The sequence below is a fragment of the Ambystoma mexicanum genome, chromosome 5p, assembly GCF_040938575.1.
Source record: "Ambystoma mexicanum isolate Mex_15411 chromosome 5p, UKY_AmexF1_1, whole genome shotgun sequence".
NCBI classification, from domain to species: Eukaryota; Metazoa; Chordata; class Amphibia; order Caudata; family Ambystomatidae; genus Ambystoma; species Ambystoma mexicanum.
The window spans coordinates 980,803,343-980,829,252 of NC_090930.1; the positions used below are offsets into that span (position 1 = coordinate 980,803,343).

Below are 25,910 nucleotides of genomic sequence, written 5' to 3' on the forward strand. Positions count from 1 at the left end.
CTCCTAATATCCTCCTGAATAATTAAACTGTTGGTTTTAACCTATCTAAACCAGTACATGACTTTGTTTTTAGAAAGTCATGGCTTTCTTTGGGAATGGCATGCTCCCTGTTAATATAATCACTGTTTTTTAGTTTGGGCTATTAGGTGGTGCTTTAGTGCCAACTATAAGCCAAATCTATTGCAGTAGAGTACAGATGGGTAGAACTGGCATATGAGGTGGGACACAAAGCTTGTAGGTGTTTGGTTATTTGCACACCCATTGACTGGCCATGGCCATGCTAATCCCTATGGCCATTCCCACCCACTTCCTGCCCCTCCCCCCCGAAACACCTGCTATGGGGAACTCTTTCAGCTCGCTTTAATCAGGCCTTACCATCTTTGCACTCAAAGTGCCTGCCAGTCCTTTTTTAAAGCAGTCTTCTGATGGCAAAGACTTAATTGGACTTGTAAATGCCCTGCTGCTGTAATAAAAATGGCTTAATCAGGTCTGCCTTCAGCCACTCAATTTATAAGCACTAAGTGTGTCCTGCACTGAAGTCTTGTTAAAGAGCATTGGCAAAGCCAAGAGTTATTGCTTGTGCATAAGTATTGGGCGTTTGCAAGGCACTGATGTTAGATGCCCAGGCACGCACACCATTTTGCACATGCTACCATCAATGGCCATATAATACCACTACGGCAGTTCCTGGCTAGTACCTTTCACATGCCTACACAAAAGCCCTAACTTTTGGCATTCCTAATGCTTCTTCGATCACTCTTTGGTTTGCCTCTCAGTCAGACCAAGTGCTTTCAAGCAGGTACCCATTCTTGCAGTTATAATGCTTGGTGGGATGCTTCTTTTGACCAACTACTATAGATTCCTGAACCTTCACGTCAGTCTTGGGATCTTTAGATTTTTGGGCTTCAGTTACGTTGAGAAGGGTTTTGTTGAGCGACTGTTTAATCGATTTGGATTGGACATGATCATTGCTATTCAATTTCCCAACTCAATCAGAGCACTGCTGCGATTTTTCATTCTGCTCTTGCTGGTAGACCTCCTATCTTCACACTTGCTATTCCCTATTCTCATGTCCCGTCAATTATGGAGGTTCTGAGCTCTTGGATCATGTTTTCAGTGAATCGTACTTTATTTACAATCTTGCCCTTATGACACGGATTGTCTCAGTCTCTAACAACTTTGTATATGATGGTCTCAAAAAATAAACATTCCCAGGTTGCTATGGAAGAATAGAGATTTGATCAAACGGGACTGGCCCTCTGCTGTCCCAGAACATGTACAGTACCTCTCGCAACTCATTTGCCATTGCTATTGTGAACTTACAATTGGCTAGTGTCCTCCTTGCAGTTCGACCTAAAGAGGGACCCCTTTTGGATGTTTTGCATGCCTCTTGTGTGGATTGCGGGCAAGTAGGGTGCAAAAGTAAGTCTGTCAACTCAAAGCCTCTGCATGCACTGTAGAAGCTTTTTTACTCGGGAGTGGTAATGTGTTTTGGATTTCCAATGCTTACCTATTTTTCAGTCTTCTAAATGACTTTAATGCTAGCTTTGCTGGCAAAAATGACGATATGGTAACTAATACAGGATTATGTCACTATCCACCATGCTTGTTGTTCACAATGAACATAAAAATTAAATGTTAGCTCGGTGCGATGCTGTTTCAAGGAAGGTTTTGTTAAAAAATACTAACAACAAATGTGTTAAATTAAAATGCATCCATGTGTAGATCTCTGTGTTAATCCAGATATTATTTAGCATTCAAATAGACTATCAATAGTCAAATAATAGTTGCCACCAGCATCTCAACAGGGAATACCCGATTGGATCATGAGGTTTGCTTAAGTCTGTTCCCCTCCCCACCTTTGGCAGGATGATATATTTTATAATTAATTGGGTTAGAAACAGCAGCACACATTTTTCAGCGACCGATACACTACTAAAATAGAAATAAAAATGGCTGTAAACAGAAAGCCACCAACACGCACTTGGTTTTACAGGCAGTTGCAGTCCATCTACAACTCTGACCGGCCCACTGCTAGTTGGCAGTGTGACCAGCATCGAGTTGTTTTTATAATAATAGAAATCTAATGTTGGATAGTACCCACATAATCGTTTCAGGTTGTCTGAAAGACCAAAAAGAAAGCAGAGTGTTTAATTTAATTCTGCTCCTCCGCCAGAGCACCACAGGGGACCAAGAGATGTAACTTGTGCTCTATGGTTGTGGTAATCGGTGAGCTGTTTGCTTCACACCCAACTGCTGCTGCCCAATTCTAAGGCGAGGCAGCAGCGCAGCAACAGTTAAACAGCTGACAAGTTCATCAAGTGTAACAGTGGCAGTTACAGGGAAAGAGAATGATTAACAATTTTTGTGCAATTGGAGGGTTTGAGCAGGGAGGGTAAATGTGGGAGAGTAAATATCACAGCCCACTCCCAATGCTCATTGTAGTGTGCCACTCTCTCAGCTGTAAACTCTGCCACCCAGATCTGTTTGCCTGCAGACACTCTGTAGCTCAACTCCACAACCAGCAGCACTGTCCAGATCACAGCTTGTGGGTGCTGCTTGCATTCACAATGTCACTGCCGGCAGTGCACGATTTGCAGCAATTTTTAGGGGGGAAATGAAGTACTTGGCAAAGTAAGTCTGCTCGCTTTCTGGAAGCTGTCCAAGAATGTCCTCTTTCCCATAAAGGCATCACTTGGCATTAAAAATTACTCTTGCAAACGTGATATATTCCCTCCAGAACAAGGCCATTGGATGTCACTTTGATGGACTCCTTCCCCTTCATCCCTGGCGAAAAAACTCACCCTCACTGGAGCTTGATCCTATCTTCCCTTGTGCAGAAGCCTTTTGAGCCCTTGGCTTCCTGTGACCTTCACCTCTTTGCCCGAAAACCTGCCTACCAAGTTGTGATCACTTCTTCTAGGAGGATGAGCGAGTTGAAAGCCTTGAAGGAGCCATACATGGTCGTTCATGCTGACAAGGTGGTTCTTAGTACAGGTCCACCCTTCATACTGTTCAATCGCAAAGATCCTCTCCGGTTTTCACTTAAAGGAGGAGATTCATTTCTCCATCCTTAAGCCACGGCCTTCTGGTTCTCCGGCTAAGGAAACCTCTGCAATTTGTAAGTGGCCAGAGCAGGTTGAATAATTTTCTTTTTCCCCTCATGGTTTTACCTGGACTCAAGTCTGCCAATGCTTTTATTGCCAGATGATTATCATGAATCACTAAGGTATATTCACTGCATGCCCCTTCTGTTACAATTCCAACTCTCCAGATCTAAGGGAACACTAGTAGCCTTCCAGGGGCTTGTGCCACTTTCCGAGATGGGTCTGGCAGGCACCTGTACTACTCCTGTGTGTTCTGCAAGCACTATACCCTATATTCTTCCAGGCGAGATGCTTCTTTCAGCCACAAAGTGTTGGCTAATCCATTTGCTTGAATCTTCCTGACATATGCTACCCCTCCTCCGCATACATTTGTTTGCTCTGTAATCTGTTCCCAACACGTTTGGAAAGTGGGAGCCTAATGAACAGAAGAATAGTAACAATAACAAAACGCTACCTTCTTTGTTATAAGGTCACCTATAGTGGGGGCTCTTCCTCTGTCATGGCTTTTCCCCAGCCATCCCCTTTAACATATGCCAACTCCCAAAAGTGGAGGGGTGCTTCCGCTCCCTCTAAGACGGAATGGCTTAGCAAGCTGTGGGCAATTTTTACATATGAAAAACTGTCTGCAATTTCCAATAATGCTATGCCTTCCTTTGAGCAGGATTGAACGGGGGTTCTTCTGAATGAACAATGTGTAGCTATGAGACTGTAGCCTAGATGAGCTGAGGGAGTCTGTTTTTTCCCTTGCACGATTATTCGTCAGATTTTTTTTTTTTTGGGCCCTTATATATGAACTGTTTAGCCTAGTATTTTGGTTTTACTCTTTTTCCCTTTGCTTCCTGTGTCCGTCGCCTGATGGAGCCTGGTAAGCTTATGTGCGGGAGGGAGGTGGGAGGGAGTACATTCTGACATGTTTCTCTTGTAAAAGTATTGAAAGTAATGGCCAGGGTCTCCTGGTTTTTCTGTTATATTTTGAATTGTTCAATAAAAACAAAGTTAAAAAAAAACATATGCCAACTTTGTTTGAATATGCTTGGCATTAAAATGTGCACATTAGTAGTTGAGGCATGGAGCACAGTTGTTCAGTGGAGGGTCGGTACCTGGGTACGTAATGAGAGTTTGTGTACATGTTTTCTTTTCTAAATTCCATTGTTGCTTTATGTTCCATCCAAGGAGCAATTTTACGGCCTGGTCTGCTGCAGTGCAGGCCTTTCCCAACAAGTTGAGAAGGCCGGAGAGCCATAGCTACACGTACGTGAATTTTACCATGAAGACACTGTTTTGCTCCTTATCAATTTCGATGGAAAACTGATGTTCCAAGTGGAAGCAATTTACAAAAGCTTTGTTGAGTTTGCGTTTTGGAAGACAAGAAATCGGTTTAAAGTCAACCTCAAAAAACCAGAGGTTCTTATTTGGTCACCTGAGTGAAGCTGGTCCCTACCTCAGTTTGCCAGAGTCCTGTATCGGGAATGTTTGGACAGGATGTCTTCCTTTTTCAAATCCACCCACAGATGATCACCATTATAAAATCCATCTTCTTTTAAGCTAAGATGCATGCAATGTTTTAGTTGGTGTTTCCTCACAAAGCATTGGTAATCAATATTTCTTATCAATTTAAATTTGGTATCAGAATCCAGTCTGCTTGAGTATACCAAAGAGAAAATTAAACAGGCTCCAGAGAATACAAAATGTGACAATGGTGCAGCCTCTATACTGCTATGGCTGGACCACCTCATCCACAGTATTCAATCATTGCCGTTGCTGCACAGGTTAAGTAACAGCATTCTTTTTTAGACTACCACAAGATGGTGATAGAGTATGAGGCAGTCCGAGATCTGCGCTGTGGTGGGTTTTGCATAGTAACTGTCCCCAAATGTAGACTTGCTGGCTTTCTGTCCTTAGCCTGTCGCTATGGAAATCCCTGATCCGGTAGATCATATTTCTAGATGATCATATGAAGTAACACAAAGCGGTGAAATCAAGGTGGTTTGGTATACAAGGCAGTGTTTCTGTGTAGTTACCCATAACAGTGGCATGATATATTGCTGGGAAATGTAGATCTGGAAGTCTTTTATAACTAACAAGGCATTTTTGCTCCTTTAAAGGCCGAGACCTCGGCTGCAACCAATTTGGATGGATACCTTTGCTCTCCTATTTCATCTACACCACCTGTTTCATGCCACATAATTCACAGGGTTTGTGCTCAAAGGGTGCAACTTTAGTCTCCTCCTCGCACTCACTGCCCTTGATCTCTTTTTCTACCTGTTCTTCCCCCTCTGACTATCCTACCCAACCACACACCCATCCAATCTTCCATCCACACACCTTTACACCCTCTTGTTCATTTTCACTACTTACCAGTGTGTGAAGAATCCTACAAGTCCCTAATTGAAACCCTGCCTAAAGTCTCCTCCCAGGTAGTCAGAGAAAGGCAGGCACCTACTGATACTGACTTTGGAGTGGTGTACTGCGGGAGGATCACCTGGGAGGAGCCGAGGCCCAGGGTGGTGAGGAAATCCTGTGGGATGAGACACAGTATTTGTCCTTTGAAAAGAAACATCTTTCTAAATTGCCAAAACAGGTAATAGCATATTGCCATTATAATGTATCTGAACCACACATAGAATCGGTGGATCTGAACACAAATACCATGAAACGTGAAAAAACAAAGATATTTCAAGGTGCCTCAGGATAAAAATCCTCCTTACTCCAAAAGGTATAAGGTAAAAGGACCTAGCAGAATTGCCTTAAGTATGCTGTCTTCCTCTGCAACTACAAATACTAAAGATTGATCCTCAAATAACTTTACAGGAATTAAATCTACCCTTAAAAAGCAGAAGCTATATAAAAGAACTAACTTTGTTGTTAGGGATTACGAGTCCCATAAGTACTGGGACGAGGAAGAGGGCTGAAGAGGTATGTTTTAGCAGTAGTCAGGCTACGAAGCCTAACTGCCCACCCAGGAAGGACATTGGGAGACATAAAAGGCCCCTGCCGATGCAAGCATTCAGAAGGAGCTGCAACTGTTACTTGAGTGTGTGCTGTAGTAGCAGAAGAAGACCGAAGATGGCACCGAGCTGGCAAACCAAGCAGAAGGGGGAGAACCAGAGAAACGTGGATAAAGCAGATGTTACCGGCTTGTTCTGAGAGGGTCATGTCCCCCCCACAAACTCTGAAGTGCAGAGGCTGCACAGCGGAAAGGCGCACAGGAAGGCTGTCTTTCCCCATGTGAGCCTGATTACCATGGTTGCCATGCAGGGAACGTATTGGAAACTGAGGCAAAGAGTTGTCAAGCCGTGGGTCTCAGGAGTGAGAGGGGCTCCTTAAACGAGTGGCTGGACTGGAGACCCCTTCAACGAAGAAAGGTGTGGGCTCCTGTGAAGCCATAAATTGTGGAAGTTGTATAACCCACAGAGCAAGTTGTATAGAAGCTGGTGAGTGAAACCTGGCGTTCTGATTCCTTGTGTGAGCACTGCCAGCAACAATATCCAGTTTCCTATTCACTCGCGTATAGTCAGAGAATTGAAGCTGTTCATTGAAACATTAATAAGAGAACAATGGAAAAGTAGTACTCGTGTGTATCGGGTAGTTCCCATTTACTCACGTGAAGATCAATTCCTGCGAAAGGCCATTGTTTTTTTTTTTAAAACATGTATTTTATTAAGAGAGCAGGTGATCAGCAAGACAGCAGGATAAGAAGCATGACACATAGTAGATATGATTGCATTATTGGCATACATACATTCTGCATGAGGCATAGCATATCAGGGTGAAGAAGTAGGTGTTACAACAGCATCGGGCATCAGATTCAACAAGTACAGGCGCAGCAGTGACCAAATGTCTTTAGGTCAACAAGGTGACGGGACCGATAGCACAAAAAGTTCCTCATCGTTTACCATACATAGGTGCAGTTGGTTCAAGACTTTAAATTGAATCAATCGGAGCCCTGCGTTCATAGAAACAGATCTAGTGAGTCGGCAGTAGCGGGCCCACCTAATATCGTCAATCTGTGTGCCCACGTCCCTTTCCCATGTTTCTTTTATTGTGTTACGTGACGGGGAGTGGGTCTGTACTGATGAGTATACCATCGAGACTCCTTTGTTATGGCTATTTGCGGATATTATTGCCCTAATGCATACGTGTACCTGGGGCTCTATCGGGAAAGTTGGCCATCTAGCAGCAAAGGCGGATCTCATGTGATGGTACTGAAAACGCTTGAGCTGCCCACCTCCCACCGCTTCAATGAAGTCTGTGAGTTCGCAGTACGTGCCGTCAGGGAACATATCCCGCAATGTAAAAAGCTTATTGGGATCCCAGGATTGTTCTAGGGCTTTATCAAAAGTTGGGGAGATGCTCGAGAAGTTCCATAAAGGGATCTCTGGGTCGTAGGGGTTCTCTAGGCCAATTCTTTTATATATCTTGGCCCAAGCCTGAGTGGTTGTGTACACTGGGTCAAACGGGCAATTATCTCCATAAACCGGGTTGAGGAGAACTGACCTAATGTCGTTGGGGCGGACAGCATGCTTTTCAATGGGGATGTGGGGAGCTGTATCCTCGGGGTCGAACCAATGCAAATTGAGCCTGTGCAGCCAGATAATACAATTCGAAATCAGGGGTTGCAATACCACCCTGTGGGAATGGTTCCACCATCTTGTCCCAACCTAGCCTGGCCGTCTTCCCGTTCCAGATGAAAGTGGAAGCAAGTGACTTGAGTTTCACGAAGAAAGGCTTGCCAGGCCAGATCGGGATGTTGTTAAAATAGTATAGGAGTTTGGGGAGGACAACCATTTTGAGTATTGCAACTCGGCCATATAGGGACAGCGGGAGATTCGCCCACGTCTGGAACCTGGTTTCTAAACCCTGCAATCCCGGAGAGGTCTCCTGCCCCAATGGTCAATGGGAATATCTCGGACTTGGGGACATTGATCCTGTATCCCGAGTGTTCAGAGAACTCGTGAATGTCTGACATAATGTGTTGCACATTCTCCTCTGGGTCCCGGACGTACAGAAGGGTGTCATCTGCGTACAATGATATGATCTACGGGGGGGCCAGTCATTCTAAGACTTCTGTGCGAGTGATTCTGACGTATATATTCCGCCATTGGCTCGATAGTAAGGGCGAAAAGTATAGGTGAGAAGGGGCAGCCCTGCCTGGTCCCTCGGTGCAAATGAAACATAGGGGATAGAGTGATGTTGGTCACAATCCTAGCAGATGGACAGGTGTACAGCAACCGTACACATCCGATGAAGTACCGGCCAAGGCCAAACCGCTCGAGCACCAGGAAGAGGTATGTCCAGGACACGGAGTCAAAAGCCTTTTCGGCATCCAGGGCCACAACGGCCGCCTTCGCGTCCGGGTCTATCTGTGCCATTACATTGAATAGGCATCTCAGGTTGAGTGCTGTAGACCTGTTTGGTATAAAGCCAGCCTGATCTGGATGGACCAGGATTGACATATAAGGAAGGAGTCTGGTGGCCAGTACTTTAGCGAAAACCTTCGCGTCAGTATTTATCAGCGAAAGGGGTCAGTAAGACGCCATATCCTGTGCCGGTCTGCGGGGCTTTAGGAGGACAGTAATGATAGCTTCGCGCATTGACTCCGGAAGGGCACCCCGGTCCATCGCTTCTTCCCACACCTTCAACAGCAGCGGGGCCAACTCGCTCTGGAACTCTTTATATAATTCTGCAATAAGGCCATCCGAGCCAGGGGCACGGCCACCTGAGAGGGATTTAATGGCTTCTTTAATTTCTTCAATTGTGATAGGTTGATCTAGTATGTTACGGGTCTCAGTGGTCAGTGTAGGGAGGTCTAGGTTATCTAGGTACTGGAATGTGTCTTCCCTAGTCCTTGTATCATGGTTAGAGTATAGGGAGGAGTAGAACCCAGCAAAAGCGGAGTTAATGTCTTGCTCCCTGTTGACTATTACCCCTGCCGGAGTTAGGATGCTAGGAATCAGGCTATGGTGCCTGTCGGTCTTAAGCATATTGGCGAGGAATTTCCCGGCCTTGTTGCTCTCCCCATATCTGCAGGCCTTGGTTGGCGCAGCCATGTATAGGACTTCCCTGCTGGCTAGCACATTAAATACTTTTAGCGTGAGATGAATTTTTGCTAACGTTTCCTTATCCTGCGTGATGCTGTATTCAGTTTGTAGCAGGTCTATTTTGGCTTCGGCTATACCCAGTTCCCTACGCACGGCCTTCAACATACCTGTGGATTTGCCAAGAATAGTACCCCGTATCCAGACCTTGAATGCCTCCCACAGGGTAGCATAGGTGGACACGGAGCCCTCGTTAATTTCCATAAATTCCGCAATTTCTGTGTGTAAGGCTTCACAGATATTGAAGTCCCTAAGAATGGCAGGGGACAGTCTGCATCTTCTAGCTGGAGGTGGGGTGTCGCCTAGTTTAATATCTAATGTTACTGGTGAGTGATCGGAAAGGGTGCGGGGGTGAATTGCACAGTCAGAGACTGTGCCGGCTAGGGATGAGCTAATAAGCCAGTAGTCTATGCGCGAGTTGGAGTCATGGACTGACGAATAAAAGGTGAATTTCTTCTCGTGCGGGTGCAGAGTGCGCCATGCGTCTATCATATTCACCTGTTCCATGATCTGCGTCACCACCAATGCAGCTCTGTTCGGGGCTCTAGGGGTGACTTTGGAGCGGTCCAGGGACTGATCTAATATCTTATTGAAATCCCCGCCCCAGATTATTTGTGCCTGCCCTGTTGTGGACAAGACATCAAGTAGTGTACAGTAGAATTGTTGGTCGTCCCGGTTAGGTTCATATGTATTGACAAGAATTATTTGGTGTCCCACCAGCTCGCCCCATACCAGTGCATATCTACCGTGCACGTCTATTTTACTAGAGTGGTATTTAAAGCACAGTTTGGGATGTATGAGAGTCAACACTCCCCTGGATTGCGTAGAGTATTCCGTGTAGTACCTGTGGGGGCCCCATCGTGGTAGGAATTTGGCAGTGACATTTCCTAGTGCATGTGTCTCCTGTATATAAAGAATGTGAGGGTTGTGGCGTTCAACATATGCCGTGATCTTCCTGGCTTTAACCGGGTTGTTAAGCCTGCGTACGTTCCAGGAAAGTAGCCTGATATTTAAACCCTTGTTAACCTGTGTCATAATTGTATCTTGGAGGAATCATCTGTCTGTAGCCCCGTCCCTGTCGCGGGTGATACGGGCATCTTGCTATACAACCGCTCTCTGAATTTAACATTATAACTCCCCCCACCAACAATTCTCCAAACAGACCTAGCATACAGCCAGGCATAGCCCACTCTCGAATACCCCTCCCCCACCCCACCCGCATCATCAACCCCAACCCGATGATGTATCCCTTGAAACATAACTTGGGAATGCCCCTGGGGGTGAAGACCGTACTCACATGTCCGCAATCCCAGGAGGCCCTCATGGCCCTACTCCAAACATGCAATAATGATCAGGGCAACCTCACCACTTGTATTTCCAGACAATGCAACAGCGTGGTCAGGGTTGGAGTGCATCAGCCGGCGGGTTCATCCGGCTCCCCGATGGGCCGGGCGGCCCATTCTGAGGCAGCGCCCGGTCCCAGGGAGGTAGAGGGATAGAGGCTTCAACATATAACATAGCTTCCGTAGGATTTTCAAAGAAGTGCGCCCGTCCTCCATATTGGATCCTCATTTTCGCCGGGAAAACAGGGAACCTGACGCAGCCTCAGTTGTTTCTTGACCGGTTCATAGGATCTTCTTAATGTTTGTATATGTATGGAGAAGTCCGGGTATATGTGTATTCTGCTGTTTTCAAAGAGTAGAGTACCTTTTTCTCTGGCCCTCCGAAGGATAGCATCTCTGTCCCTATAGTTGAGGAGACGGGCGATTATCGTACGAGGCGGCGCTCTGGGTTTAGGAGGAGGAGCCGATGTACGGTGAGCACGCTCCACAAGGAAATGGTCTGAGAAAGGGTCTGGGCCTAGAAGGTCTTTCAGGAGAGATTCCACCTGGCGTTCCATGGACCCCCTGCCGAAGGTCTCGGCCACCCCGACCAGACGGATGTTATTTCTCCTGGACTGGGATTCGAGGTCTCCCTTCAGTTGGGCGATGTCACGGCTGTGCTGTAGTATAGAGTCCTCATTGGTGCCAATCCGATTTTCGGCCTCAGTAATACGTGTGCTCTCTTTATCGACCCTTACCTTCAAGGAGCTAATTGTCGCCCGATGTCGGCTATTTTGCTGTTAACCGAGAGTAAATGTTGTGAAGGTCATTGCTGAACATTTAACATTAAGACCATTGTTAAACTGGTAACCTGGCAAAACTACATAAAGGAGTGGTCGCTTGTGCCTAATTTTGCTTTCAAATTGAACACTGAACTCTAGTCTTTATTCCACCCAAATTACTCTTCCTTTGAATGTTTGCAAGCTTTACATCTCTCCTACCCTCTCGCTCACTCTCGCTACCATCTACAGGCCTCCTGGCCCCCTCTCGTTCCGGAGTGTGCCGACCTTGCCTGCTCTCTGCTGACCCCTTCCTCTAAGCTTTTCCTCCTTGGAGACTTCAATATCCATCTGCACTCTCCTGATGCGGCCAATCTACACTTTCGCAACCTCTGCAACTCTCAACATTCCTCCCTCTAGCCCAACCCACACAGCCGGGACCACCTTGGATGCACTCATCACTGCTGATATCTCGCTCTCTAACCCTCTCACTACTCCTTTCTCCTGGCCTGTCCATTCTCTCCTCTCCTCCCATCTGGAGCCTGTGGGCTCCCTGGTTAAGCCTCTGCCCTCATTGCCAGTTTCCTTCTCCGTCATTCGACCGGTGAAGCGAGTGTCACTATCTGCTTTTGCTGCATCCTTCACTCCCCCATTCCTACTATTCACACAAAAACCCACACAACCACTTCTCTCACAGTAACCCTCACAGCAACTTCACCACACAGCAACAACAATCAATCAACACATATCCACACCTGAGCTCACCGCACAGTGAAAACCGAACTGAAGCTGCCAACAGGACACCACCTTCTCACTTTCCTACGCCCTCTTCACCCACTTACCCATCCCCCACCTCTTTGTTTACAGATCCACCTGATTCCCTGGAGACCAACACTGTTGGTGACTGTGCGCTATATAAATACCTTTAACCTTAACTCTCACACTGTCTCAGCTCTTGCTAACCTTCACCTCTCCTTCTCCAAAACTCTTGACATCCTTGCCCCTGCTATGATGATCAGTATGGAGCCTGCTTCAAAGTGCAATAGTTGGTAGGATTCTGACTTCGTTGAAACGCAATGCAAAGTTGCAGAACGGAAGTGGCTGGCTTCTAGCACATTCTCTGACAGATTGACCTGTCGCCTGCTCCAAAGGCAATACAGACTATCCACTCCAAGAAATGGACCCATATCCAATCCTGTATCTCTGGGGCCACAAACAGGGCTGAACCTTTCAAAATCTGCAAGAAACCTGCCAATCCTACTGCAGTCTCCACATTTATTATTCCCTCTCAAGCCCCCTGCATGGCGTTGGCCACCCATTTCACAACTAAAACTGTCCCATCTCTCCTCAATGCCCCTCCCCCCCACCTGAATGCAGGCCTCCCCACACCCCTTGTTCACCCTACTCATCCCTAGCACTGGATGAGATCACCAAGACAGTCTGCACTGAAAGTCTCATCCAAACAGGTGCTTCCCTGCTCCTCTAGAACTATCAAGGAAAACATTGCCTCTCACTCCCTCCTTGGCTGAGTTCTGTTACCACCATTTTGCCACTGGCTCTTCACCCCTCAAGCACTGCCTTGTTCACCCCATCCTAAAAAAAAGCTGTCTGCTTAATCTTCCTGCCCGGCTAACTACCACCCTATCTCCACTACCCCATCTTGGCAAACTCCTGGAGAAGTTGGTCATCTCCCAACTAATCCAACACACTCAATCTGTTGGCTGCCTTCATGACCACGAGTCTGGCGTTGAAGCAGCCAGAGGCACGGAACCTGCTCTCCTGAACACCCGTGATGACTTGCTCTCTAATCTTGACTCCTACTCTCCTTCCGCCCTTCTTCTCCTCGATCTGTCCTCTGCCTTTGACAGGCAATCATTCCATCCTCCTAAATCAGCTCTGCGATACCCTGGGCATCACAGACTGAGCACTGGATTGCTTAACCTCTTTCCTCTCGAATCAACCTTCCCAAGTGCAACTGAGCCCCTTTCTCTACTCCACCTCACTCTCGACTTGCAGTGTCCCTGAGAGCGCTGTCCTCTTGCCATGGCATTTCAACATTTACCTAGCCCCTCTAGCCCACTTGATCTCCTCCTGCTCTCCTCATTTCTAGTATTATGCACATGACACAGAGCTCTCCTTTAAGCTTCCTTCCTCTTCCTCCATCTCTCATTCCTGACTGTCTGACTGCTATTCAGGCACGGTGTGATAACGATTTTTGCCTTAATGCTGCAAGACTGGGATCCTTCTCATTGGGACGCATACTCCCTCCTACACTCTGGCTGCCCTACTTGGGCCCCCCTCCCCTCAACCTTGTGTGAGGCTAAAAACTTGGGTATCATCTTTGACTCCCCTCTCTCCTTCTCACATCCTTTCGCTGACCTTGCCAAGATGGCCCACTGTCAGCTTCACCTGCTCAGAGGCATTCTCCCTTTCCTCACCTTCCCCCTGAAACTCAATGTCTCCAGAGCTCTGGTTCTCCCAAGGCTTGATTACTGCTACCTCCTTTCCTCACTCGGCCCTCTTCAACTAATCCAGAATAGGACTGGAAGGCGTATCCTTGGCCTGAAGCCCAGGGACCGCATCTCTCCAGCTCTAAAATCTCTACACTGCCTCGCAGTGGTTGCAAGGATCAAATTCAAGATCCTCTGCATCATCCACAAGACTCCTTCGGTCCTCTAGCTCCAACTCCCTGCAGATCAGACGTTTCTCCAAGCAGAGAGTGGGGGAGTAGATCTCTCTTCTGCAGAAGCCTTGCTCTGTCACGGCCTCCCTGCCCCTCTCCGACTTGAGCCAGAAGCTTCTCAAGACTTTCCTTTCTCGTCCTCCTTTCCTCTCCCCTGCTAGTCTCCTTCTGCCACTATGACTGGTTGCCTGTGTCCCTTATGAGTCCCATGGGCAGGCCCCTCTCACCCCTTCATACCAGCTCTTGCCCTCGGGCACCGTTCTTTGACTAGCCTTCCTAGGCTGGTCCCTCCCCCCCCCCCACTCTGTCACCATTCACCCCTACCCCTTGTTCCCCTTGGCACTTACCCAGCTCCTTGGGCCTCCTCCCTCCAACACATCTCCCTCCTTAACCCTCTCCCTCCCCCATCCCTTGTCCTCACCTGCCCCCTCCCCCTGCACTTGTTGATACTGCATGTGCACAGTCCGAATGTCACAAGGCCTAGTAGGACCGTTATTGTTGTTTTCTCCTATGTCCCCACCCCCTTTTTTGGCTTGTGGCATCTGGAAACACTTTCTGCTGTATAGGCCCATACACATGCTCAATAAATAAATTTAATATTCATTTCTTATAAAGGAAGTTAAGCAGTTAAAGAGTGTACTTGCAATTGAAGAGAAGAGCACGCAAGCCCAAGCCAAGAGTCTCCCCATACTAAGATTGAAAGCAACCTTTCTCAGAGCCAAAAAGCAATTAAACTATTACTGGGATCCCAGTAACAGTTAAACCTTTCCTAAGATACAAGTGTGCAAGCATTACCTGAAGCCACGAGAGTGGCAACGAGGTTTCTGGGTAATTACTTGGGATAACAGTTGGCAGAGAAGTAAAGGCAAAGGTGGGGAAGGGAACTTGCTGCTTGTAAACATTTGAAGTTGACACAACCTATATTGCCAAAGACTGTGTGAGAGAGAGAGAAAAGTGGCTCAAAAAGGCAAACCTAGGTTGTTTTTGGGGCAGACAGACAAAGAGGCTGCCCCTTTTGAAGAGAGATATTCAGAGGAAGAGTGCCTTGCCTACCCGAAGGTGTTGAAGTACTTTAAAGTGAATCTTGCCAAAATCTGTCTTGAATCACAAATTACTGAAGCTGTGGTAGTAGGCCAAAGCACAATCTGTGGTGGTATATGTAGTCGTCCGTATACGCAACATTTCAGTATCCTAAATGAAGTAGAGTACTGTGATGCAAAGAAGACTGTTCTAATGGTAGACTGGAGTAAAAGTAAAGTTGTTGAAGTAGCAGCAGCACTGTCAAGTCATCCTGACAAATATACCTATTGTGAATCTTAATTCTGTAACTAATGACACACTAACTGTTAACCAAGAACTGTGTTTAACTGACAGTGGTAGAAGTATTTTTGTGAACTGTGGCAAATCTTCTTGGAATACTGGTGACAAAGCATTGTGGCTGGGATTATCATTGGTGCTGTTCTGAGGAAGTAAAAAGTCCACAATTCATCAAGTAGAAAAGAGTTGCTATTGTTGAAACTTTGGTTAACAAAACTTTAATTTGACATTGAAACATCAAGAACTGATTTGAGATTCTTACCTATAAGGATTTCCTTATTTCTTTCTTTGGTTGAACATTGGAGTAGAAATGACTTTGTCCTGGGGAAGGGAACCCATCCAGGTTATTGAAATGTAATCAAGAAACTGTGAATGTTTGTTTGAATTGCCAAACATGTTTTTGTCTGTCTAGCTGCATTTTATCTATGGCGCTACTAACCCATAGTGTATTTGTGGTTTAGCGTAAGGGCCAGACATCCGGTGTTGGAGTGTTTCCCTTTAGATTTGGATAGGCATGGAAATCCTCAGCGGAGTATGGATAATAAGGCGCTTTTACTTCATTTATACTTTTAAAAAAATGGCATGTTTTGTGCAATCATCAAACATTTGTCCGCCTCTCAATGCTGACTCCTCACACGTACCACACATTCACTCACTCTACCTCCCATTTCCTCATACCTATTAAAGGAAACTATATCACTGACTCGAAGTTACTGGGATCAGTCTACCAAACAATTCAAACCTGGATGGCCCATCACTCGTTATGCCTCAATGATGAGACTGAGCTGATCCTGGTTGGGTCTTATTCCCTACTGAACAAACTCGACAGAGCTTATAAATCCTTCACCATTGATGGCCTACCTATTCCAGTCCCTCAGGAAGTTTAAACCCTTGGAGTCTAACTGGACTCCAACCTGACTCTATTGAGGCAAGTAAATGCAATCACCTCCTCGGCAGACTACACCATGAAACTATTTAACGACTGCAGACCCTTCTTCTCATCAGACAGCTGTACTGCTATCGCCAGAGCGCTCATCGGATCCAGACTTGACTACTGCAACTCATTATTCGCTGGCACTAGTGCATGCAACATTAACAAATTACAGATCATACAGAATAATGCACTGCGAGCCGCTCTGAATATCCCTAAAAAAGACCACATTACTGCAGCAAGGAAAAAGCGCACTGGTTGCCCATCCATGAGCGTATTCTATTTAAAACACTTGTCATCACGCATAAGTGTCCTTCGAACACTGCCCCAAGATAAGATACTTATCCTGCAAAATGTACAAATCTCAATCTATTAGAACTACCCACTCTGCTTATATGCACTGTCTTGCTACCCTGAGATTTAAGCTACAAAGATCTGGAGGTCTTGGCTTCCCGGTTATAGCGGTGCAGAACTGGAACGCCCTCCTACCTGCTCTGATAGCCGAGAACTCTTTCTGGGCCTTCTGCAAGCATCTAAAAACCTGGCTTTTCAATGAGGACTTGTAATCTTCAAGCCTCCAAACTCTCACCCATGTCTTTGCTGAACCAGAAGTACTCTCCTCTGTCATGGTAAAATTTAGGTCAGCCTCCTGGCCTAACAGTGTTACCACTAATTTACAAAATATGTTTTGTCCTGATGTATCACCTTCACACTGTAACCAGTGCCTTGATGCCTACAGATTTTGTGCGCTTTACAAATGTCAAAATTAAATAAATAAACCACTGATGGCAGTAACCATCGAGTCACCGGCATACCTGCCCACGCTTTCATCTTCATCTACTCATTCCTACATCTTATCAGTTTTACAAACATGCACATGTTTACCCATCTGCACATTTCCTATGGGACCATCTGTCCACTTGTTCAGACGCTCACTCCCCCATTCAACAAGTCATTCCTCTACCTTGCCTATCCAGTCACTCAATACTTTTCTTGCACATTCATCTAATCAGGCTGATTTAGCTCCTCTCAACCTAATCCCTGAATTTAGACTCCAGACCTAAAGAGAGGTATTTGCATAGCCTAGGTTTCCTCTGTAAATGGCCATGGGGCTTTTAACCCCATCCCACTCCACGGGGTGTAGGTGATGATGCTTCCCATTAGCACCCACCGTTAAACTGCCTACAGAATGTACAAAACTGAAAGGATGCTTGGAGAGGTCTTTTTTTTCTTGCATGTCGAACATGAACCTGCAACCCAGTGAAAACTCATGATGACCACTCCACCAATCTCTTAATGGGACTATTGTCCCATTACCACCTGTACCTTGATTGGAGCCCTACAGAACCAACTAGAACAATGTAGGCCGTGTGAGATTGTACTGATATTGTGCATCATTAGGGTTTAACTTAATCTTTTATAAAGTTGCAATTAATGAATCAGTAGCACCATTTTATCCTTGTCTTTTCCTTTGTATTTCTGCATAGAGAACTTGGTGGAATTAAAATGAATAACATTGTTAAAGCTAAAGTACATTTCCTCTTTGCTAAACATTTTCGAAAGTGCTTTGTGATCAAATGTTTTTTCACCAAACAGTTAAAACAATATTTCTGTAAAGGGTTACTGGGGCTCTTTCCACAAATACAGTTGGCAGACCCAACTTGAAAATGAAAGCAGTTTTATTTAATTTTGAGACCACCATTTGAACTGATGCACAAGACTGATCTGAAACCCCTTTCATTGAAGGTCCCTGAAGGAGTAACATCAAGAAGAGTAATTCAATTTCATTCATATTGAAATGAAAACAGTTCTTCAGAGGGAAATTACAGTAGCTCTAAGGGCGGATGCAAAACGATTTTGTAAAGCCGTTTTAGATTCTTTCATAGATCAAGCAGCACTTCTGAACACTGGCATAACGGGCTCTTCATGCAATCGATCTACAAAACAAGCCTAGTGAGATACAGTGTAGAAAAAAACAAAGACTAGAACGTTTGTTTCATTTGAAAGAATTATACAAAATCACCTAAAACCTCTGTAGAATGTAAACGGGGTGTAGTATATAATTTATACAAGTTTTGTGTATTTTCTCGTTGAACATTTTTAAATTATATTTTTCTTTATGAATCCAAGGATTAAATTCATGTTCACTAATTCGTTTTGTAAAGCTTGTTAGTTTGTGATCTTAAACATTGGTGCACTTTATGCAAATCAGCAAGCTCTTACATTTTGTTGGCACACCATGAATTAATAATAAAAGTGAGTTTTCAATAGCATGAGTTGCACATAAAAGTTGTGTTTATATCATGTACACTTCAATGAATGTATACCACTTTGCCTTTAAAAGCTTTTTTTTAAACTTCATTTCTGGTCTTTTTCCTTGCTCTTTGACAGTATATTTGTTTGATAAGAACATAGTAGTTCCGTAATTATATTTTCATGTAAGGTTATATTTTGGGAATGGGTTGTGGTTTTATATTATTTACAATTACAGGCATAGACAGTTTATTGCCATCTACCTATTTGCAAAAATACAAACACATTTTTAAATTGTATTCACAATGGATTTTTTCTACAGGAAATACGTCAAACCATGAATTATTGTTCATTTTGCTAGATTTTTAATAGCCATTAAAAAATGTCACTGACATTTTATAGTATGTGCTTCAGTTCTTCAGCACTCACATTTAAAGGGTATTCATTAATTTCAATGTTATATGTTTGAATTGTGAAAGGGTTTGTGTATTGCATGTTTGTTGTGGTGTATTTTGTAACAGTTTTCTTTGTATCTTCAGAATGTTCTACTCAAAAGTATTGGTATTGTATATTTTCGCAAAGGTCTCAAATATTTTGCAAAGTGTGCACTTGCATGCTTTCTTAACTTTAATAGTAATTCTGCTTGTTGTTAGGCCATGCACATTTTCCAAACTAAATACATAAGAGCAGTATTAAGTGCAGCGGGCACGTGGATGTTATACAATGTACTATTGCAGTGATTTCCAGAAGAAAAAGAAATGTGACATTGTCTTGTATAACAGGGGTGAAGTTGTTCCTAATTGTGTGTTTTGCATTTGTTTTTCCATTTGCAATACTTATTTGCAATTGTTTAAGGGAATAAATGTGTGGTTAGCATATTGCATAATTTTGTTGATTTGGGTCAGTGTTTTTAGTTGGACTGTTTGGAGCTTCCATGAAATCGTGGATTTGTCTATGTATACTTTCAAAGGCATTAACTTGTATAGTGAGAGCATATGTGTTGTCCTATTGTTTACTGAATGTGTTTCTTCTGCAAATTAATACCCAGCAATGGGTGTGTGGCGGCCCCCCAGCCAGTCAGGAGGGTCACACCGGGGGCTTTACTACACTGTAAACCCCCCGCGCTGAGCCGCTTCAGAGTTGGAGTCCATCTTCCCTCGCTGGGAATCAAGTAACTGGGCACTCCTTTGTGCCCCGTCCCCCAGCCCCTATTTCCTCATCTCTAATCCCCCCACCCACCTGGCGCTGTCTTGTCCCTCACCGGCGGCAGTAACACTAGTGTTCCTGGCGCTTCCCCGTCAAGGCAGTGGCCTCCATGGACTTCATGTAGTTACCTTCTCCCGATCCATGGTGGCCATCTTGATTTGTAATTTTTTTTGAAGTTGAAAAATGGCAAACATGTTGTTAGTTAACTTGAGAAAAACACTATTAGTACCGCAATACAACGTGTCGGGTACTAAAAACAACATAACCCTCTCAGGGGGGCATTACTGGTCAGGTAATGACTCGGGGCTAATGTTAAAGGCTTCACTTCGCCTGGCTTATAACGTATCCACCCTCTCCCCACACAGGGTATATTGCTTAAGTAACATTCTAAAGAAGTATAGCCGTTTTCCTAGCATATTTTCTTTAAATATTTTAACAGTGTAGTGGCCAGCATTAATAATTGCAGTTTTGCACTTATGCAAAAATATTATTCATTCCTTTTGACAGTGATTCAGAATACATTCCATGTTCTGCCATAAGTTTAAATATACACCAATACATTTTCCTGTGCAGTTCTGCTCATCCACATCTTAGAGCAGCCAAGCTATAAAATATGTGACCCCTTGTAACATACGAAATAACCTCAGTATTATCATGCTGCTTTTCACTTGTACGTTCTGTTCATTTTGTCACTCTAATGTAATTACAACCAACGTCAAGAAGAATAATGTCCTGAATATCATGTCCACTCGTTTGACAACCTTCCAAATACTCCATATTGTCCCTCCACTTTGCACCATGATGGCCATGCCAATGGCCCATTTATTCAACAATAGTAACATCACCACCACTCTTCTTGCATACATTTTTAACCAAAATGTCCATGAATCTCCAATAATTCAGATTGATGTTAGTTGAATCTACATTTAAAAATAAAAAAAACTAACTTTTTACCAACGTATATACTGGTTCATATTTTTGCATAACACGTAAATATGTGTACATGTTTCAATGCAAAAAATGAAATGTCACACACTATCTTGTACATATTTGCATAGATAACGTTTACATATAAAACATGAAAATTGACACATTGGAAAATTTCACATGCATAAAAACGTACACAACATAGTTGGCCAAGCCCCACAACAATACATCGCGCTAGCACACAAAATGAACCCCTTAACACGAACAATCATTGTGTGGTACTTATTTTTTCACAGATGCACATGCGAAAGTCAACATGCCCGCACTGTCATTTGTTACTCCCTTGCAGTGAAAATGTTGCTGTACTAGCCATACATAGTGGTACACTTACAAGTAAAGCGTAAAGCTTTACTGAATTCATCAACTACACAAATGTATTATCAAGTTAAACGCACATACACATTAACGGACATGCTTTTCAAAACGCCCCTTGTTTTTGCATTATTGTTTTAGTAATTATGTTCAAGTTAGTTTACTAAAAGTGTTAGATTGTATACCTGTACATGGTACATTTAATGCACTCAGTTGTATGCATTGACAACATGTATACAGTGATGCATTAACATTCAACACATTTATTACTTCATTATGGCATGCCCTTACAAGTAAACAGTTCAGTTATTTAAAAACACATCTGCAATAAAGGTTTTGTATTACTGCATCACGCATAAATATATTGGCTTACCTACATGTGTGCACTAATACTTAACACATTATGTATTTATACACAGTAATTTACATAATGGCACTATGTACACACTAACACATGTATGTGAAATGTATGCACCAACTGCATCATTAATAGTGCATACACATTAGACATTATCATTGCTAGTTCAATTAGTCATCTACAGTGTACATGTACAAAATGATGCATTCATGGACATGAGCCATATGTACGAAATAAGGCACAAAGTTTTGATGACCGCACACGTTAACGCAATAATGCATTCACATACAGACATCATATGCATGCTGGAAGACAGCTACGAATATGTATTAGCAACTTACATACAAATGTGAAACTGCATATATGTTGGTGTAAAAATTACATACATGCATATTGTAACAATTTGCATACAACATATACTTATGTGCAAACCTTTGAAAATAAAAACGCCAACACCCTTTAAGACAATACAACATTTATTACAATGTAATATACATAGAAATACTATTGTTAGTTATTGCTTTTTTTCTTTATAAACTTTTCACAAATAACATCACATTAATTTTAGTGCAAGCTTTAATATATTAATACATGGTATTGTTTTGTTTATTTTAATAGATTACTAGATCATGGAGAAAATGTTGAACACATAGATTCTGCAATTATTTAAGAGTTTTTGCCACCCAAAACCTTAAAACAATGAGTAAAGTCACCATAACATTTGTAAGTAAGATTGTTTAATAACAGAAATAAAGTAAACATTTTCATAAAATTAACATTTTACACATGTTCATGTAATTTCCGTTTTAAACCCTGAAAACCATCTAAATGAGAAAAAAAGGAAAACACTTTAAAGAACACCACAAACATCATACCTTGAAATAATATAAACACCACAAAAGCAGAAGAGATTTTAAATAATACCCTCTGGTGCACCACAGAACCAAACCGTTATGACACTTGTACCAACACAAAGGAAACCAGAGAAGCAAACAATTGTCACATTTTAACCAGCTGAAGAGAAACCAACCATTCTGAACTTTTACAAAACACAAACAAGTAAGACAACTCTAACAGACGAAAACAAAAAATCAGTTCAAGGTGCATTTGATGGCAGTTACTTTGCATGAAAAGTAATATGAATACAAAATTCAACCCATATATTACATTTTACAAATTTAATGACTGAGTTAGTAATATAAAAGCATGTTAATATTATACGAAATGAACTACGTACTACTAGAAATAATGGGTTATGACAAATATGTGCAAAATCTGGCTGCTTTTTATTATATCTTTAGCGTCCGCTCTTGATGTGCCTGAAACAATTCCAATTATCCAACCTACTTCCGGGCCTGGAAGTAATGTGGTGCAAGTTTTAGTTCACCATCCTGATTTATTACACGCAAGATTAAACGTACCAGAAAGGTCCCAAATGAAAAAGATAATAAATTAAAACTTAAAAGAAAAACTAACATTTATAACAACACAGTCATGAAAATACGAACAGTTTACAACACAATGCAAATAAATAGCCCTTCCTCTACACCACCTATAATTTCCACCAGTACAGTGGGCAGTGATCAACCAAACACAACTGTCCCATTACCCATTTCTGGCACGCTTGCATTAGGAAAATTACATTCATGGTTGTAGAATTTTTTTGGAAGCCTGAAACCAGATGATAAAATGCTCCCAAAGTAATTTGTACACTTTGCAAAAGTAGATCTTAAGAGTAAATCCTAAAAAGTACAACTTGAAAAAAGTAGCTACGTTGGCACGCATAAAAAGCAAGCCCCAAATTATATTTATACAAAATGTACAGAAGTATAAAACTTCCCATACCATGAAAAGCCCAACTATAACTTTCACCCATGGAGAAAAATGTATACAAAAAAGAAGGCACGTTGAAAGAAGTACAGATAATCCAACAGTACAAAGGGATATCAGTTTGGGGACCATTACAATTTGCCAACAACATTGCGACATTAAACAATGAATATGCCAACCGTTAAATGTGGGGCAGTAATTGCTGTTGCAGAAATAAATGTCACAACTAGACTCCAAAAACAATGTTATAATGAATGAAAAAATTCTGGGGAATAGTAAAGTTTTTCTTTTAAATATGTACAGTATTTTATCTAAAAAAGGAATTGCAGTTAACATCAGTTTTAAAATATGATTTGTATGTTACCAAATTTGTATGTTTATTTTTTACAATAATAAAATGTACACATGTATAATTATTTAGTAACAGCAAAAGTACCCATTCTAGGAACGGGTTCTGTAGATAGACATAATAACACTCTCATTAATTGTTGAAAATGAATGATCCTGTAGGTCGCTGTTCTGCCGTACCCTGGCGTGGTGCAGTTTTTGCAGTGCAAATATCTCAGAAATCGTGCATCCTAAGGCCTTGAAATGTGAGTTTTGTTCCTCATTTCGGGACCGGTTGAGAAACTATTTTTTTTCTTTCCCTTCCCTGTGAACATGGTTTACGGCTTCGTCGGCACGCAAAACTCCTCTGGAAAAGTTGACCTGATCCAGCAAAAATGGGGAAACTTCTGGAAATGCTACCTGCCTTTACCTTCGCCTCTCGGGTCCATTCGCCTCTCATACATTTTTTGTTCACCTGATCTTTTTGTTGCCCTTCCCAGTGAACATGGTTTACAGCTTTGTCGGCAGGTCACAAACCCTTTTTTTAAAAAATTGTTTTTTGTTTTTTTTTAACTATTGCAGAAATCCAGAAAAAGGGGTGGAGTGTCCAAATGTCATGTAGCCAGTAATGTCTGCAGGGTCCTAACAGGGTAACTATACAACATTTGGTGCAGATTGGTGAAAGGTGTGGAATTGTATAAAGAACAACGCTTGATGAAAAGAACTTTGTACCGTATTACAAGAATGGACTGCAGAACAAGGAAAAGTCTTCTAATCTGCAAAGAAAGCAACACCACGGGATTGACGGCTGAAAATCCTTTTTAATTTGAGTGTGGTGTACAGTACAAGAAAAGCAAGCAACAACGTGTTGCACGGTTTGCAAACGGCTTGATCACATTATGGGGTAAACAACATGATAGTAGGACTAAAATAAACAAGCAATATTCTATGGTCGCTCACAAGATTGTGCTCTTGACCTCTATGGTCGTGTGCATGTACAATACAATAGTCGGACATCTTATAGTTACAAATTCAATGTAGGCTCTATACACATATACACGAGCGCACAACTCAATGACTTTAAATTAATGTGGCGATTGGCCAGAATATATACTAACGATCTTGGTACAAATATGTGCAAAAAGGAGGACAAAACTTCAAAGCTGTTGTAATGTTTGTGCAAACACATTGCATAGTGCACATGACTGTACCCTAATTGCGATGGTGTTTGCTGCATTAATGCGTTAAACCTGATATAAGGAAAAACAACCAGGCAGTGTCACACACATAGAGTTACAATGTGACACTTAGTATGTTTGTGGCAATGGCACAGCTGTAACTAAATGCAGAATGCGTAATATGTGCAAATAAGCAATAAAACACTAAACATAAAAGCATAAAATGTCACAACATAATAAGGTGCTAAGTGCATAAAATATTAGAGAGATAGCAATATATACTCTCAATAAAGTGCATAGCACATAGTAAATGTGCAAATGAGAAATAAAGTGCATAATGCGACAATGCTCTCCAAAGTGCACAAGGTTTGTAATATATATGCAGTTTTGCAACATAATAAAAAATGCTAAGTACATGTATTTAAATACTCCTACTGAACATACAAGCCTATGATACGTCTAGTCTGGCTAGAAATGGCTAATGCCCTACCCTAGAATATAGCAATGTAGATGGGCCATGAAATAAAGTGTCAAGTGCAAATGTATAATATAATCAATTAATAGCAGATTGAGTGTTAGGGACACAACTGAATAGTGCTGTCCGATCTTCATATGACAACTATACATGTAATATAAGACCCAAACATGTGTTTACCTCCAAACAAACAGAAGTAAAATGAAATGATATAAAAGAATATTTAAATTCCAATACAGAAACAGATAAGGAAAATGAAACAGAGATATAAACAGAAATGTGATAAAACTGTTAATGAAAATATAATACAAATCGTCAGCATATTTCCATAATTGTGTCTTGTAAACAGCTGAGCACTGTAGCTTCTTTGCACACCTGTAAAAGTCCCCTTAAAAATTATGCAAGTTACATTTTAATAAAATGTAAATAACGTATGTTGAGAAAATCGTTACGTACTTCCTCTTCTGAACAGTACTTTGACGAAGATTTATTGTGTTAAACAATAGCATACTTTCACTGTGAAAGGTAATGCTTTTGAATATGAGTTAGATTCAAACAATACTGATGAAAGCACTGTAATAAATCCTGAAGTAATTAGTAAAACTGAAAAACAATGGACATGTACTGTGACAAATGGAGTATTCATCCCTTTTCCCCCAAGAAGAGCCATCCCCTTTGAGGCAGGTGAGCCTGCTCCGCAACACCCTCCCTAGGGGTGTGGGCAAGTGGGACCTCACTGGGAGTGAC

At 42.6% G+C, this 25,910-nt stretch overlaps 1 protein-coding gene across 1 annotated transcript in view; it reads left to right on the plus strand.

The window, feature by feature from the left end:
- Window positions 1-25,910, plus strand: part of CDYL (chromodomain Y like) — a 585,270-nt gene that overhangs the window by 381,650 nt on the left and 177,710 nt on the right. The window lies entirely within an intron of this gene.